The sequence below is a fragment of the Cervus canadensis genome, chromosome 13 (assembly GCF_019320065.1).
Source record: "Cervus canadensis isolate Bull #8, Minnesota chromosome 13, ASM1932006v1, whole genome shotgun sequence".
In the NCBI taxonomy this organism is placed as follows: domain Eukaryota; kingdom Metazoa; phylum Chordata; class Mammalia; order Artiodactyla; family Cervidae; genus Cervus; species Cervus canadensis.
This window is the reverse complement of record NC_057398.1, coordinates 35,940,146-35,953,728: the sequence shown is the minus strand read 5'-3', so window position 1 is coordinate 35,953,728 and position 13,583 is coordinate 35,940,146. Positions and strand designations below refer to the sequence as shown.

At 52.3% G+C, this 13,583-nt stretch overlaps 1 protein-coding gene across 5 annotated transcripts in view; it reads left to right on the top strand.

Annotated features, from left to right (window-relative positions):
* Positions 1-13,583, top strand: part of CTNNBIP1 (catenin beta interacting protein 1) — a 46,738-nt gene that overhangs the window by 13,566 nt on the left and 19,589 nt on the right. For 4 of the 5 annotated variants that reach the window (XM_043486256.1, XM_043486255.1, XM_043486258.1 and 1 more), the window contains exon 2: positions 9,453-9,537. The gene's annotated coding sequence lies outside the window, so the exon portion shown is untranslated. Of the gene's footprint in view, positions 1-5,720; positions 5,741-9,452; positions 9,538-13,583 lie in introns of those variants that run through there. The other variant, XM_043486257.1, reaches the window with a different exon arrangement.

Below are 13,583 nucleotides of genomic sequence, written 5' to 3'. Positions count from 1 at the left end.
GTGGCTAGAGGGAAAGGAGAGGGAAGGTCACGGGCTGTGAAATGGAGCAGAAGCAGTTATCCAAACAAACAGTGCACTTCTGTGACACAAGGGTGTGATGAAGGTTTGCAGCGTATTGCGTTAGTGTGATTATGTTTTCCAGGGAGACAAACATAGCTTTATTTTAATGCAAATTAGCACATACCTGTATGCTGAAAGTCTATAGGAAAGAAGAGGCAGTAATCCTAAAACTTCCTATTCTAGGAGTCTGTAAGAAGTTTCACACAGGAGGCTGGGCCTGGGGCCCCTCAGCTGGGTCCCGAGGACCCCCATTTCCAGAGCCGGACAGTGAGGAGGGGGCTGACCCTGGGCCGTGACAGGGCACCAAGCCCTCGCCCTGCCAGCAGCCCAGTTGGTTTAATGACCTAATTCTCACAACAGGAAGCTGGAGGCCTTCCTGGCCCCCTTCTGAGGGGATGCAGTGAGCCTGGCCTGGGAAGCCTATTTATTTGAACCAATTATCAGAGACTTCAGCGGAGGGAAGGGATGGTGGGAGAGTAGGGGCAAAGGCAGAAGCAGCCAGCCTGCTGGCAGGCACTAGAAAAACTGGGCCACCTTGCCTGGGCTTGGCCCTGAGAACAAGGCTCGTTGCTTTCAGCAGGAGGTTGTATGAATGAGTCCATGTGGCTGAGTGAAGGGAATATACGCAGGTCCTGATAAACAGCACTGTGTCAGTTTTCCCCCTTCTTCTTAAGAACAAGCAAGCAACACTGTTCAGTTTCCCAATTTAATTAATGTTTTAAATGGTGACCCTGCGAGAGTTGGCATAGCTGTGGGCAGTGGAGTTGATGGAGCTTCGTGGGTTGAAATTTCCATTCTGGCTTCTTTCTCTGGAGGTGACCCAAGGTCTGTGAAACCTGGCCAGGCTCCTGCCCTGGGATTATTAGGCTTGGAGCTGGTCCTTCCGGCCCCAAGTTGACTTCAGCCCCATCCCTAAGAAGACTGACCAGCAATGTAAATTGACTTTTCCCTCGGGGGTGGGTAGTGGGTTGTCAGCCCCGAGTTGACTTCAGCCCCACCCCTAAGAAGACTGACCAGCAATGCAAATTGACTTTTCCCTAGGGGGTGGGTAGCAGGTTGTCAGCATGCTGGGATTATCACAGATGTCTGTCACAGGAGAGAAGTGTCCTTCTGCCGCCAGCCTGCACAGGTGGGCTTTTGACATTGCCAGGTGCCCAGCCCTCAGTGAAGGTCATGCAGCCTGAGAGGTCCTGCCCAAAAGTGTGGGAGGGGGGCGTGCACCCACTTGCGAGCTGAGGGTTCCTGCCCTGGCACCCATCCCTAAATAGACAAGGGCTCTGCAGTCTGTATTACCCACCCCCTGGGGACCTGCAAGAGGCCGAAGGTCAGACTGAATCAGGAAGACCTGGAGCCGGATTCCATAGGCACGCTGGTTCCTGACTTCAGGTCTCAGGCTCTGGCCTGGCCAGGTTCCAGGGCTCCAGCTGTTCCCTGGGAAGGAAGAAAGGACCTCTTTTTAAATTGGGTCAGAAGATGCCTCTCTTTCTTCCTGTCCTTGTCCCCCTACCGCGCAGGGATAAAGCCACCACCTGCACGTCCCTCAGTCAGAGCCTGAGGACTTTGCCCAGGATCGGAGTGTCCCAGTGCAGCCGCGGAAGCGTCCCCAGCTCTGAGGTCCCTTCCTGTTTGCGTTGTGCTGGCTGAACTGCAGAGGCTGTCAGAGCAGGCCTGCCAGGTAGCCTTGCTTAGCAGTAAAAAGGACTTGAGGAGACAGTGTGAGCTGGGCACTTTTCTACCAATCAGGCCAACTTTGCAGGAGAGACTTTTTTTTTAAACCAGAAGCTTTTGACAGATGCCTTTTATCAATCCAGTCATGACAAGTTAAATAATCTATGCACGCAGGCTTCTTCAGTTCCTTGATGTCTTATACTCTCTGAGGTGAGGGTTCTCTGGGGTTGGGGGCTTCCTTCCCACATGGTTCCCAAGTGAATCTGAAATCTGTTCATTCCCTCCACCGTACATGGAGCTCCAAGTGTGACCGGCAGCAGTGTTTCATTCACCAGGTCCTACAGTGCCGAGCCTACAGTCTCCAGGGTTTTCAGGGGTCCACAAAAATACTGGAGGCCTGAAAAAGAAAAAGGGTCATCCCCCTCTAAGGAGTTAGATGAGAATTCTGTTCAGTGGGAGATGCGGTTCCATTTTAGTATGTCTGAGAATAGGGCTACCTGGGACCCACGCAGGCCTGACCCCCACCCTGTGGCTGCCCTCAGGAAGCTTCCAGAGTGGAGGTGGAACCAGATGCACAGACACCTGGGTGCAGCCAGGGCCTTGCCATGAGTGGAGGAGATTCGGGTCAGTGTGCAAACACGGTCTTCAGAGGGTAATTCTACAACAGTGAACAGTGAACAGGGAAGAATGTTCTAGGCTGAGGGACCAGCAGATGTGAAGGCCAGAGGTGTGGAAGCAGCCTGGTGCAAGTGGTAACCGAGGTGACCACCCGGCAGAGCTCCTCGCCCTTGGCGCTGTGGACGTGGTGGCCATCCTGTGCATTCTAGGTTGTTCTACCCAGGAGCATCTCCCGACTGTGATGATTGAAAATCTCCTTTCTCCAGACAGTGCCAGATGCCACCTACTGAGAGCCAGCACTGGGAGGGGAACGTGGTTGACGGCTGGGGTCTGCCCAAGGGCGGTGGACGGAGCCCTTTCTGTCTAGCGAGCAAGGCTGTGCCTGTCCCAGTGTCCTCTGGTGTGTGTGATATGCCACGTGCAAGAGTGGCCTGCAGACTCTCTGAGGGTCAGGCCACAGAAGAAGGGTGCCCGCTGAAGTCCCCTTCCCAGCCTCAGTGTGGTTTTCAGTGTTGATGCCTTTGCTGGTGCTGTCTGGACAGCTGGGCAGGGCAGCCGCACTAATGACATCATGATGATTTGATCCTGGTGTCTCGAGAAGCTTCCCCGAAGGGCCGTCATCAGAGCAGCTCCCACCTGGAACAGAAGGTGCCCTGTTGCTGGGGAAGGGGCAGGTGGGAGCACTAATGACATCATCATGATTTGATCCTGGTGTTTCAAGAAGCTTCCCCTTCATCAGAGCAGCTCCCACCTGGAACAGAAGGTGCCCTGTTGCTGGGGAAGGGGCAGGTGGGAGCGCTGAGGTTCTCGGTGTCAGGAGTCCCAGCCTCTCCAGTGCAGCACACCTGCACCTCTTGCGGGAGTAGGACCCCATCAGGGTCTGGGTTTCAGAGATGGTCCCCCCATGCGAGGGGCCTCCAGAGTGACTGCAGCCTCTCCTGCTGTGACCCTGCTTCCCAGGGACTTTCTCATGTTTCCTGACTTTTCATTTGGATTTAGAATCTGCAGAAAGTTCTGGATAACCCAGTGAACACCCCCATGCCGTTTACTTGGATTCACCAATGTTAACCTTTGCTCACACACTCTTATCTCTGTTCACACTCACACACATCCCACACATATACACACATGCATATACATGCATGTTTACACACACACACATATACACACTCATACATACACAGTGAAGTGAAGTGAAGGTTGCTCAATTGTGTCTGACTCTTTGAGACTCCATGGACTATACAGTCCATGAAATTCTCCAGGCCAGAATACTGAAATGGGTAGCCTTTCTCTTCTTCAGGGGATCTTCCCAACCCAGGGATCCAACCCAGGTCTCCCTCATTGCAGGCAGATTCTTTACCCATTGAGGTATCAGGGAAGCCCAAGCTTTGAGGTAAGTCCATAGATACACACTTACACATATATACCCACTCACATATACACATACACACTCATACATTTACATATGTAATACACACATATATACACATACACACCCACAGTATACACATACACACATATACATATATTCACACATGTACACACACAGTCACATATACACACACAGTCACACACACACCTTTTCCCTGAAACTGAGAGTAAGTTGCAAGCATTGAGACATTTCACCCTTATACACTTCAGCCTGTATCTCTTAAGAAGCAGGATATTTTACAATGTGACTACAATGTATTCATTGCACTCAACACATATAATGTTGATACAATACTAATATCTAATAAATACTCCATATTAACTTTTCTCCAGGCTTGTCATGTATTAACTCCGTAGCCCTGAGCAGGTTCCTTGCCTTCTCTGAGCCTTGGTTGTCTCATCTATAAAAAGGGAATAATTCCTACCATGCAGGCTTGTCCTGAGGACTCAGTGTGGTAAACAGGCCTTGACACTGCGCGGCCCCCGTGAACGCTCTAGCAACCACAGTAATTATCACTGTTGTTCTGCAAGCTTGCCTGGCCTGACACCGCAGGAAGGAGCTTAGGAGCAGGTTGGCATTTGGGTTGGTGACCTCAGGACTAATTCCTCATCCCGAGCTCATCTCCTAAGACTGCTGCTGCATCCTGCAAACTCCCTGATCTGAGGAGCCATCCTCACACCTGTCTCGCGCCTGCCGGTGGAGTGCAGTTCCAGGATGCCAAGCCTGGCTCCGGGTTGAGGAGGCGGAGATGTGGAATTGATTAATTAAGGCAGCTGCTCACGAGGCCCTCAAGTCCGAGAGGCTGCAGTTTAATTACTGAGAGTGGAGTTTGCGGAAGTTCTCTCTGGTGCCCCAGTTTTAAATGTTGCTGAGGGGCCAGAGGTGCCGCCCTGACTGGGACTCACAGCCGAGGCTGAGGCCCAGGTCTGCCTCCCTCCACTGGCTCTGAGCGCACCTCTGTCCACCGACTTGTGTGCTGGAAAGCAGTGTAGCAGAGGGGTCGGGGCTTGGATAGTCTGGGTTTGAATCCCGTCCCACAATAGACTAGGGCCTACTAGCTGGGTGAGGAGAGACTGGTATCCTCATTGATATAATAAAACCTCCTAGGGATGTTTGACATGAGGGCTCAGAACAGTGCCCGGCCACAGGGAGTCAGAATGTGTGTCAGCTATTCCTTTCAAGCAGTGTTCTCATCTGGGGGGTGTTGGTTACCCCTAGGAACACAGGGCAAAGTCTGGAGACACCCTGGGTTGTCACAGCCCAGGGGCAGGTGCTTTGGGCGGACAGAGCACAGGATGCTGCTAAATACTCTGCCACGTGCAGGTCAGTCCCCACAATGAAGCGTTATCCAGTCCAGCGTCGGCAGTGCTGAGGCTGAGAAACCAAGGATTCTGGGCAGCACGTGGAGCGTGTAAGGAGGTCCTATCTCCCCCAACCTCCAGTTTATCCTTCCTGTGATCCAGTCCCCTCCCCCTCCTCCCCGGGCTTTCATCCCTCCTGGACCAAAGCCCTGGTCCAGCTTAGGTCCAGCTTCCCTGAGCTTCCCTCAGCTCACCCCCTCACCCAACCACCCCACACTCCTGTTCCCCCCCTCCAGCTCAGTTTCTTTATGGTACCACCCATCTCCTTCCTCCACACTAGGTTACTTACCCATTGATTCCTTTCTGTTTTGTTTTGTCTGTTCTTCCCCCTCCCTAGAATGTACATGGGGACTTTTGACTATGTTTGCACTGCTGTAAGGTGGCTCAGACAGTAAAGAATCCGCCTGCAATGCAGGAGACTTGAGTTCAATCCCTGGGTTGGGAAGATCCCCTGGAGGAGGACATGGCAACCCACTCCAGTATTCTTGCTTGGAGAATCCCCACGGACAGAGGAGCCTGGCGGGCTACAGTCCGTAGGATCACAAAGAGTCGGACGTGACTGAGAGACTAAGCACAGCACAGCACAACATCTCAGGACCCAGTAAGCGCTCAGTATGTTTGTTGATGGTTTGAATGAATGAATGCATTCATCAAGGCCACTTGACTGGCCAGGATGTCAGTTCTTTGTGGTTACTCGCGTCATTCCTTCTTCCCAGAGTGCCGCCCACCCCCTACCCCATCCAGTACAGCGTCTCCCAGCAGTGCCCCGGATGTTTCCTAGATCTGGTCAGTTCCCACATTCTGACTCTCTCCAGAACACCTTGGAGATGTGCATGGTGGTACCAACTTCCGCTGAAGGGTGAGTCTGCTGTGCTTGCAGAGCTTCTCCGTGAACCCTGGAGCCCAGCCCTGGCTGCTCAGCCTGTCCTCAGGGCCGTTGACAGCAGACTGGAAGCTGGCATGTCAGGCCTCCCCACATCCCCTCTTGCAGCTGCCCCAGGCTCTGATGCTGCCACTGGCCCACAGTTCCACTTGCCAAAGCATCCTGGGCCCTCCCATCCTCACACCACAGCCTGAGGCCCGGCCCTCACCTGGCCCAACAGAGACCCCCCCCCCCCACCCCATCTTTCCTCCACAGCTCAGCCACAGGGGTCTCAGGCTTACCTGACTCCCCTGCGTGAACCTCTCCTCCGCCCTCAGGTATGGTCCAGCACCCCCAAGCCCCTTCACTTGCCTCCCAGGCCTCAGCCACATCTTTTTTCTCAGTTTTCCCAAAGGCCTAGCCCCTTCCTGTTTCAAGACCTTTACTTGTGTGTGTGTGTGTGTGTGTGTGTGTGTGTGTGTATGGGGGTGTGACACACACACAAGACAGCACATCTTCTCACCCTCGGTAATAGCTCAGAAGTCACCCGCGAGGGGTGCCTGCCCCCAGGGCAAGGTCAGATATCCAGCTGCATGTCCTTGTACTCCCCACGCCACTCCCCCCTCATTGATCAGAGTGTCTGTGAGCTTTGTTTACCTGGGTGTGACTTGATTCATGCCTGTCTCCCATGCTCACTAGATGCCATCATCACAAACAGACTATCACATGCTCACCTGTGTGTCCTCAACGCCCAACCCAGGGGGCCTGGCATATAATAAACAGATGCTCAATAATTGTTTGTTCAGAGAATGTCAGTTCCCTGTACCGTACCTGCAATGCCTATCCCCATATTCTCTACCTGCAAACTCCTATTCATCCTTCAAGCCACAGCTTCAGGGTCTTCAGCTGGGAGCTGGTCCCTCCCCTTCCTCTGTGTTGTCACTGAGCCTGGGACACCCGTTTACTCTGCCACTTACTACACTGGGTTAAGGCCCTGGGTTTTTTCCTCTCGCCTCTGAGCTGCTCAGTGGGAGGTGCTGGGCATGGCACCTTACATATAGTTGGCACTCTTGGAAGTGTTCTGTTTTAACCTGACCTATCTTTTTGGTTCATTGTTACCTATGATTTGTGTTGTTTTATTTGACTTGTGCAGAGTGGTTTCCTCAGCCATTCAGGTACCTTCTGGAAGGAAGGCTTAGTGTCCTTTGTATCTCCTGCTCCCTCACCTGACATGAGGCTGTGGCCACCTAGAGAGGTTTTCCTTTAGTAAATCCTTCTGGAGTCCACATCATGTCTACTTAAGGTTACGGGGCCCTCGGCAGTTTGAGAGCACTTGACATCCTCTCCCTCATTGTGGACCAGCTAGATAGTTTGTGGGGCTTGGTAGAGGGTCCCTTGTTTAGAAAAATATTCAGAATTTCAAGACAGCGACAGGAGAGCATTAAACCAGGAGTGGGGCCCTTGTGAGTGCCCGGCCCTGTGCTGGTGCCCGGCCTCTCACTCATGAAGCCTGCCCCAATCTCCTTGCCTCCACCAAGGGAAGACATGGCAGAGGTCCTGATTTCCTCTTGACCAGTGGCAAAATGCAGGGCCCAGTAGGCAATGACCAACCTCAGGTTGCATGGTTGACCAGGGACAGAACTGAACTGGAAATAGATTCCAGCTCCAGGGCATGCTTACTGTCTCCACTGGCCCTGGGGCCCTGGCAGCCTTAAGCCTCAGTTTCCTCCTCTGTAAACTGGGGACATTGACCTGATCATCAGGTGGCAAATGGGTCAGCCAGGGTGAGTCCCTACATGGTCCCACCAGGAGCCCCCGCATCCCTCAGATGCCCTCTCCTTCAAGTCATGAATCCCAGGTTCCTCTCTGCACTTTAGACAGTCTGACCCCGGTAGACAGTAGGGGGCTAATTGGCTGTTGTGATAGCTGGAGAAATTAAAGCCCCTCAGAAGTGGAAGAAGGTTGTCTCTTTTCATCTTTTGAAAGAATGTGAGGACTTGGGTAGAAATTTCTCCAGGGAGCTTTGGTATTTCGGAACTTTGATGTCTAGAGGAATAAAAGAGCAATTAATTGCTATAAATGTCTTTCCCGAAGGGTAGGCTAAGGGTGGAGAAGGAAATGGCAACCTATTCCAATATTCTTGCCTGGAGAATCCTGTGGACAGAAGAGCCTGGTGGGCTGCCGTCTATGGGGTTGCACAGAGTCGGACATGACTGAAGCGACTTAGCATGCATGCATGCATTGGAGAAGGAAATGACAACCCACTCCAATATTCTTGCCTGGAGAATCCCAGGGACAGAGGAGCCTGGTGGGCTGTCGTCTATGGGGTCACACAGAATCAAACACGACTGAAGTGACTTAGCAGCAGCAGCAGGCTGAGGGTGGAAGAGGTGGCAGTGGCGGGTGACCGCTCTTCCCTCCCAGGGCCCTCTGCACTGGTTGAAGGGCTCTGCAGACCAGAGACCCAGGGTCAAAGCAGCGCCTACCTATAATGGAGGCTTCTGAAATCTCACTTTCTCTGGAAAACACGTATTCCTCAGCCTCTTGGGTATGTGAGTAGCTTTCTTTGCAGAGATAGCTGAAGACAGATGGGTTGCAGAGCTCCCCCGGTTTCTTAGAATAGGTTTCTCAATTATCCAGAGACATCCGTCCTTACCGTGGGCTGAAAGCCTGAAGTCCAGGTGGAAGCCCACGCGCCACAGTGAAGAGGGGACAGGCGGGCAAGACTTGGGTGCCCCTGCCGGCTTCACCCTGTGCTTCTGCCCGCCGTCCACAGCCTTGCTCCTGCCTGGTTAACCCACAAAGGACCCAATCCATGAGGTTGTGTGTGGGAGGCAGAAGAAGAAAAGAAAATGTTCTCTGATTCCTGTTTAGGGCCAGCAGACGTGTGGCCAGGCTAACAGGCTCTAAATTATCTGTAACTGTAGAGTATACGTGTGCATATCTGTGTCTCTGTGTGTGAGAGAAGGAGAGAGAGAATTTATTTTTCCATATACAACTGTAGGTATTCCCCAAGCACAGAAACCCCACGCACGTCTGAGCACAAAATGGGTGGGGCGCCGAGGTACCTGAGCCTGGCTGGTTGCATTGTCGGGTGGGTGGGACACCTTCTCGGGCAGGTGCAGGACTTGCCCATCAGCTGGCAGGAGTGATTCACTCAGGTCCCCGCCATCTCCCAGCATGGCTCCCAGTCGGCCTGGTGACTAACCCCAGGGGAGAAGGGTGTGTGGTGACCTGCTTTGGCCGGAAATGACAGGAGCGCATAGCTGCAGTCAGCACCTTATCCCAGAGGTGCTGGTGCAAGTTCCTGGGCTGGCCAGACACACAGGTATTTCCAGACCGCGGCGCAGGGCCCATCGCCATGAGCTTCCCGGCAGCCAGTCTGGATCCCTCAGCACGGGGTGTGGACTCCTTCAGCCCCTCCCATGACCCGTTTTCTGTGTTTCCACAGGGCAGCATATTCTTATTTCTCCCTGGCCACGGCCCACCTGTCACAGTTGAGCATCTGTTTGCCTCAAGTTGATTTCCAGAAGCAGGTAAGAACTCCAGGGGCGGGACGTCTGGTAACCTGGCCATAGATCAGTGCTGGGGAGGGTCCTGCCTTGGGTACCAGCTCCTGGGCTGACCGTGAAGTAGGCACGTCTCATGTCCTTTCTTCATCGTCCGTAATGATGCTCATGGCTTCAGCTGGGTGCAGTGCATTTTGTGCTTTTGTTGATGTCTTTTATGTTGTTAAGATGTGTGTAGTCTGAATTAATATTTTATATAAGCTCCATGAAGCACACCATTATATGGTGTTGTATTTTCATGCAACCTAGATACTGTACAGTTGTAAGAATAAATTTTGAAACATGAGCATGTAAAATATAGCAGAATTTTTTTAATGGACAAAACAAAAGGCAAGTGTCAGGATCCATGGGGCAGAGGTAGCTTGTGTATCTACAGGCCCCTACTGCTGTCTGGCCCAGTCTGCAGTTACTCAGTGTTTATAATACAAGCAGGTGCTAGACCACCCTCGGTATAAATGTATATTCCAGTTTATGTAAGTGTGGGTGTTAAACAGCATCAGCTTCAGGTTTATCGGTAAAAATGAGGGCAGGGGATTGTGTTTGTCATGGGGAAGCCAGCTTTCAGAGCCATTGATCAATTGGGTCTGATGGCCACACATCCCTTTCCCCGGGTCTTTGCTACACTGCCTCCTGAGTCTTCCACTCTGAGGGCAACTGCTTCCGAGCTGGGGCTCACATGCACAGAGTGGGTCCCTCTAATCTCTGGGCGGGAGTGTGGTGTCTCACAGATGACCTCCATGGCTTCGAGAAGCAGCGCCTCCTCCCAGGCCGTGAGCCACTTTTGTCACTTTGTTTGTTGGGGAGGGAGATGTAACTGCTTTACAATGTCATATTAGTTTCTGCTATACAATGAAGTGAATCCTTCCCAGTGCTTGGGAACCCCTTCCTCACTGTCTTTCACTGACCAGTCTTCTTCAGCAGAGATGAGGGCTCAGAACCAACAGCAGTGTGTGTATGGCATGTTTGGGGGGCTTGTGGACATGTCTGCATGTCTCAGTGAATGTAAAGCCCTCAGTTTCTCTGAATTGTGTGTGTCCCAAGCAGATGTGATTTTCTGGAACCATGCCCACTTTCCCCATGACCCCTGACATCAGTGGCCTGTCATCCACTCAGCCGCAACCTCTCCCCTTGCCTCACCTTTTGTTTGGGTACTTGAAAGCTGCCCGTTTCTATCCATTTTCTGTTTTTTTGGCTCATGTATGCCTTTCCCTGGTGAGCCTCCAGAATATTCTGTCTTCAGAGAGGGAGCAGGTCTCCCTCTCTGGGCAGTTAACACGCAAGGATTTTCTTAGGATGCAGGACAGATGCACCCCCATCTCAAGCGGTGGAATGTTTCCGGCGTCACCCGGAGAACGCAATTGAGAAGTGGGTCTCACAGCTGAGGACCGAATAAATGATTAACATGTCCAAATTCACTGTAGTTTGGGCTTATGTCATTTAAACACGCTTCAACGGAGACCAGTTCTTGATCCCTGCAGGGAAAAGTAAGAATTCTCTAGCGAAGTTAATCTGATGTCTGTCACAATTGTGATGAAAACTTAATAGCATGTTCACTTGCACAGGCACCAATCCCAAACACTGTAATGAACTCATAGCATAGCAGCGACTGAAAGGTTGGTGTCGTTTGGGTTAATTGTGATTTATTCTCTTCAAGTTTTCTCCCACACATTGGCGCCCTGGATGCAGATTCTGTTTAGGACGGGGTTATAAATCAGTCCTGATGTTCCCGTCCATCAGGATTGGAGTGTGGAGGGCGGGAAGGTGTGCTTATGCAACCATCTGCCCTGATCCAGCCCTGGGTGTTCCCTCTGTCAGGCAGCAGCGCAGTCAGCTCTAGCTGGAGCTCAAAGAATCCTAGAAGACCAGAATTCTCAGGAATGGCAGGAGTCTTCCCCAAGGAAAGACAGTTTAAGAACCAGTCTCTGCCAGGAAAGCATCACGGGGACGTGACCCAGCCCCAAAGACCCATTCAGGTACCAAGGACACCCCAGGCCAAGGGCTGGGTGTGTAAGGCCCCCTGGTTATCACAGCATGAGTGTGTGGCAGGGGATCCTTGAGGGTAGTGAGTGTAGTGGGTAGTGAGTGTGGGGGTAGTGAGTGGCGGGTAGTGAGTGTAAGGAGGTATTTGGGGGCAGTGAGTACAGAACACCAAGGGTAGGGTTATTGGAAGGAGCAAGATTTTGTGAAATAGACCCAATATAAAATGGTTTTCCAGGTGGCTCAGCACTAAAGAATCTGCTTGCCAATGCAGGAGACTGGTTTCACTCCTTGGTTGGGGAAGACCCCTGGAGAGGGGAATGGCAACCCACTCCACTATTTTTGCCTGGAGAATTCCATGGACAGAGGAACCTGGCGAGCTACAGTCCATGGGATCTCAAGAGCTGGACAGGACTTAGTGACTAAACAGCAATAACAAAATGATTTTTCACACGTTTACACACACACACACACACACACACACACACTGTCCTTTTGGTTCCGAGTTACACACACACACACACACACACACACACTGTCCTTTTGGTTCCGAGTTACACACACACACACACACACACACACACACTGTCCTTTTGGTTCCGAGTTACACACACACACACACACACACACACACACACACGTGTCCTTTTGTTCCGAGTTACACACACCACACACACACACACACACACACACTGTCCTTTTGGTTCGAGTTTACACACACACACCACACACACACACCAACACACACACCACTGTCCTTTGGTTCCGGAGTTACACACACACACACACACACACACACACACACACTGTCCTTTTGGTTCCGAGTTACACACACACACACACACACACACACACACTGTCCTTTTGGTTCCGAGTTACACACACACACACACACACACACACACTGTCCTTTTGGTTCCGAGTTCTCAAACCTCTGCTGGAGGAAGCCTGGCTGATCAGGAAAGGACAATGAGGAAGGGACTCTGGACGTTTGTGAAGCGAGCATCCCAAGGTCCTGGGATGCTAAGGAAAACAGAGATGTGTCCTTAGCTGGATGGAGCTGGCCCCTAAACGGGGGGACAGAGCTTGCTCTGGGGGGACTGAGGGTGGTCTGTGACAGCAGGAAGTCACAGAGTTCAAGCCATCACTAGGGTGGCTTGAAGTAGAAGGGCCACTGGGGGCTTGTGTTGGGGATTGGGGGTGGACAGCACTGGAGCTCTGGTTCTTTGTGTGTGGCGACACCTAGTGGCCATTCCCTTGTCTTCCGCAAGAAGACAGCCAACTGACCATCAGCCCTTGGCCACAGGACAGAATCAGAAGGCTTTTATCCCCGGAAGCCCTCACTCCCAGTGCGGAGGCTTCATGGAACATTTCAGTGTCCTTGGAGAGCACGACAGCCCAAGGCAGACAAGTTACTCGGGAACGAGAGTCTTTGGGAAAGCTGAGTTTGGTTATGGAGACTGGCTTAGAGATTTGCATTCGACCCTAGGAAGATTGAAGGCAAAAGGAGAAGGGGGTCAACAGAGGATGAGATGGTTGAATAGCATCTCACTAGATGGATATGAATCTGAGCTAACTCCAGGAGACAGTGAAGGACAGGGGAGCCTGGTGTACTGCAGTCCATGGGGTCGCAAAGAGTCAGACATGACTTAGCGACTGAACAACAAAAACAAATTTGACTCTAAGTGATGTGGATATTGTTGCATGGGGTGGAGGGGGGAGCCCAGAGCCCATACCCCACGAACTGTCAGAACTGTCCCTTCAGCCACCCGGGCTTGGGCTGTGGGAGGAATGGGTGAGTGAAGCACCTGTGGCCCCAGCCCCCCAGCGGGTGCAGAGACACAGTCATTGAGCACCCAGCAGGTGCCCTCAGAAAGCAGGACGAGACGGGGCAGCTGGACAGGAGGGCCTGGGCAGGGGTGCACCACCTGCTTGGATCACAGTCAGGAAAGGCTCCCCAGGAAGCCCTCTAAGCGAGGCCTGGAGACCCCCGGGCAGAGGCTGGTGGGGGAGGAGCCTTGAGGCAGGTCCAGGAC